General features: G+C 33.0%; 1 long non-coding RNA gene across 1 annotated transcript; it reads right to left on the bottom strand.

Annotated features, from left to right (window-relative positions):
- Positions 1 to 1,829: 1,829 nt before the first annotated feature.
- LOC135150161 (uncharacterized) lies at positions 1,830 to 4,319 on the bottom strand. The gene is made up of 4 exons (XR_010288459.1): positions 3,983 to 4,319; positions 3,350 to 3,433; positions 2,662 to 2,694; positions 1,830 to 2,362 (listed from the first exon to the last, which is right to left on the bottom strand). It is a non-coding gene; the product is annotated as an uncharacterized LOC135150161 (long non-coding RNA).
- Between the last annotated feature and the right edge of the window lie 298 nt (positions 4,320 to 4,617).

Genomic DNA, 4,617 nt, shown 5'->3' with positions numbered 1-4,617 from the left:
GACTTTAATTTTATTTTCTATTCAAATAATGTGAACTTCATGTTGACGTGAATAATTATACTCCAATATATCGTTATGCATAACGCATGGAGCACATTTAAGTTATAAATATATTAATTAGTGTTTCTATATCATACCTTTTATACTAAAACTTAAAAACAAATAAAATAACTTTGTTATGTCCAATGGATACTGCAAGCTACTATAGAAGCCGGCCGGTGAGATTCGAGGGTTCTAGAAAACCCAAATTCTGTGTAGCATTTTCTTTGGGGGTAATTCTGTGGATGTTGCAAAAGTCATGTGAGTATACTTGCTTCAGCCTTTTCCTAGACACTAGTACAAAATGTGTTTTTAGTATCGGTCGAATTAGGTCTATAACGTCAACATTTCAACAAAGTATATAAACGTGACGTTAAAAAACCGACGCTTAAAGTTTGCTTGCCACTATTAAACAACAACGCAAAAGACCTGTTAACCAAGGCTAAAGGTTATGCCTTAGGTTTTGTGAATTTTTAAAGATGATGGTTAATAGTGGCTCCAAACATTGAATTGAGCTAATACGAATTTCAACAAGAACATTTCGAATGCCTCACTATTACACCTATTGATCTTTAAAATTTATAACCATCATTCTTGTGTTTATCAGATTTTTGTGGTTGTTTATTTTGATAGCTCATCGAAATTGTTTATCAAGAATCCGCACAAAATTAATTCAGATACAATTCATTAAAATCCATAAATTAAGAATATTTCATTAAAATCCCAGCTAAATACAGTCCCCTCGGAGTTTTTCATTGAAAAAAGGAAAATACCATGGTTAGTTGAATGTACAGTCTTTTGAATCCCCGTTTCAGGCTAAAGTTAAGGCTTTTCTTTCAGAACCTAACCAATTTAAGCCACTTTCCATTGCTGCATTTCACTTTTTCTATGGAAGACTAACTAGAACTATGTAGTAGAGCTAATTACATGTACAAATGCTGCAATGCATCTACTGTTCAAGATCAGCTTTCAAACTTGTACATTCATGAATGAAACTCAAGCAATGAGACGTCATATTCATCCTCATAAGTTTCTGCAAGATGTTAACACAGAAGTCATGTAACACACGCACATGTACACCCAACTACACACAAGTACCAGGAAAAGGGTGCTTCAACGTCATGATTACAAAACTATGTATATACTGCATATTTCGAAATTGTATATAGTCGAGTCTCGTGGCCTCTTTGGACTCGAACTTTAGCTAATAATACTACTACTATTTCACTTCCAAGTACACACTCTTTTTCCCACTACAACAAAAACTGCATCAGACAACGGTTTTTGTCCGTTGTCTGAAACCACGGAAAATCGTGGTCTATCGAGACGCCGTCTGATATGCATATCAGACAATGGGCGCACCGTTGTCTGAGATTGAGCAATACAACAGTTTACATTTAATAAAGTGTTGTGCGACACCCAGAAACAACAACGGGATTCTTAAAAGGAAATGTTGTTGTAAACGACTCATAACAACAGTCATTTTCCAAATTCGTGTTGTTAATAAGACTTGCAACAACGGTTTCATTAGTTAGCTACACTTGTTAGTAAGAAGATCGGACAACGATATTTGAAATAGAGATGCTTGTTATTTCCTCTCTTACACAACGGGTTTAGAACACCAGCCTACTTGTGTAAGGCATGTTCTAACAATATTTTAATTACCCAGGTTATTGTGTTTAATTATGTCAGATAATGGTTTTCTTTATAATGTTAGTTGTCTTTTACATGTTTTAACAATTGTTTCTGTTTCATCATTATTGCAAGTCATTTGCTTAGACAATGGTTTTGTAACAAAAATCATTGTTTTCAATTTTATGAGACAATGTTTTTTATGAATAATGGCCATTGTATCATGTTATATATGACAATGGTCCTATATTATCCCATTAGCTAAAAACATAATATACAATGATTTCACATAACTCGATTAAACTAGGCTAGAGAATGTAATTAACAAGCCAAAAATTTGTAAACAAAAATTTTCATTATGTGTTAATAACCAATGATACAACCAACCACATATACCATCTAATATCCACCAATATTTCCACTAAGGGTGGAAAATCCCAAATATATAAATACCTAAAATACATATAATAAATAAAACATACATGAATCTACATTTAATTGCAACCTCATAAAAATTAATCAACCTGGCCTTGCATATCATTCAGCATGTGTTTCTATAGATGTGAGCTCCATCAACCTTGGTGCTGCCGTAATTGTAGTATCTAAAGTTTATCTAGAACTTGGAGGAATGCTGGCAGGATTTTCTTTGGGACGGTTGGTTCCCTTATCATATTGTTTTCGTGTTTGATGACTGCAAGAACACAAGTAAATGAGAGATCACTCTATGATATATACATATAAAAATCACAAACACTAAGCACTCACTATACTTTTATTTTTTCGATAGTCTTTAAAGTTTTATTAAATTTCACGTTTTAAATGCATGTAGAAACATACAAGAGTATCTAGTGAATGCTTTTATAATTAGCAACTGAAAAAAATGCAGAAAAAGGCAACAACCAGTATTCGACAACATGAACTATATTTTTGTATTGATTAAAGTAGAGAACACATGATATAGAGCATGCACTAATTTATGTACCAGTTTACCTTCAAGTAAAAGGCCATGCACCCTTCTTTTGCCTGAGATGATATTAAAAAAAAAATATCAAATCATACTTCAGTTCTTAATCTTATTATGAATAGTGACAAGAACGACAATTTGAATCCTACTAATATGTTTGCAAAAATTTGAGAACAGTGCTGCCTGTATTGTTCATGGAAACTCTAATGACCTTGACTTATTTCCTTTCAATCAGATGAGGTTCATAGTGGCTTATCACTTATTATGCTCATAGTTGATGTTGTGTTTCCTAGCATTCCTAATCCAGTTTCTGATTAGAATATTGTCCCAGCTTAGTTTTGCAATGTTAATCGTATTTTTTATCCATATTTAATAGTGTTTACTAAGCCCCTGTGTTTGTTTTCTCCTTGTTGAGTCTGTATTGCCAATTATTACACGGCTTTTTAGGGTGATTTATTCTTATTTGTAATGGACTATTTATCAATGCTATAAAATTTCTCGGATAGATAGCTAACTGATTACTCTGCAATGTTGTTTTTATGTTCTTACCTTTATTTTATGAGCAAAGCACATCTAGCCTAGACACCCAAATCTTGCTTAATAATGCTATAAAATTTATAAATGATTGCAGACTTAATGAGCTTCTGCACCATCTCATTATTCACAACTAAACTAAAGACAACAAGCTAAAAACCAGTGTCAAGAACAATATACCTCAAATTACTCGGATTGTTAGCCATACATGTCACCCCATCGATATGTCTTCATTTGAGCTCTTGAGCCTTGCCAGAGCTTTGCCTGCTCAAATATTAACAGTTGTATGTAATCATATATAGACAATGAAAGCCCCAATTTACCAAAACTGCAACTTAATGACTTAATTTAAAGTTCCCCTGAAAATTCCCCTGAGAACACCTGATATAAGCCCAAATCACATGGATAATTTAAAATTAACAATCAGTAGTGAGGAAATACAAATTCAAGCCACGCAAACACAAATAAACTAAATTAAACTCATAAACAAGATAAGAGATTCATGTTGCCCACAAACATAAATTTCAGTTAATCTCGTGTGAAAAGCATAGCAAACCCAGATGCAAGAGGACCACATGGATACTCAAAATGAAGACCGCCTCCAAATTGTTCTGTTTCCATTTAGACATAATAAACCCCCGAGTGTTATAATAATCTTCATTTGAAAGCATAAAATCAAAACTTCTAGATTCAAATTCTTCACGACTTCAAATCAAAACAGCAAAACAAAAAATACAAATCACAAAGAAGCAGCGAACCTGATTAATCCAGTGAATTTAATACAGAGCTCAGACAAATTAAAGAAGGGTTCACCTCTAATGGAGACAAAATGGATGAGAGAGAGTGTGGAGAACACATTTGGCATGTACCCAGTTGTGCTACAACTCTTGTGCTACCCAGATGCGACCCCCAATCCACTCTTAGATTAATAGTGGTGGCGTCGCCACCGACCCTCAAACACACAATCCCCAACCTCCATTAACAGCCCTGCAACCTTATGTTACTACCCCGATCTGTGACCCTCGTAGCATCTGCCGCCCTTCCACCGACTCCGGTGACCTCCCTCAAACGTTGAACTGAACTGATAAGAACCCTAAGATTTCTCTTCCCCCAATTTCTTTTCTCCACTAACTGTGTAATTTTTGTTTTGGGGGGAAATTTGCCGCTCTCACTTTGACATGTATGTTTGGCACATATCTAACTTCTTTTTAATTTTCATATTAATTATATTTATAATTAAAATTATTTTTGTGTCAAAAGAATAATTAAAATTATTTTAATTTAAATAATTTATTAAAAACAATTAGAAGTATGTGTTATATAATTAAAAGTTATATTACTTAAATTCATATATATACATATGTATTATAATATTGGAATATAATTGAAAATTTAAAAAAATTAGTTGTATTTTGTCAATATACATAATTATTATTTATATATTTAAT

The sequence above is a fragment of the Daucus carota genome, chromosome 2 (genome assembly GCF_001625215.2).
Source record: "Daucus carota subsp. sativus chromosome 2, DH1 v3.0, whole genome shotgun sequence".
NCBI lineage: Eukaryota > Viridiplantae > Streptophyta > Magnoliopsida > Apiales > Apiaceae > Daucus > Daucus carota.
The sequence above is the reverse complement of the archived record's forward strand: the minus strand, read 5'-3'. Positions and strand labels throughout refer to the sequence as shown.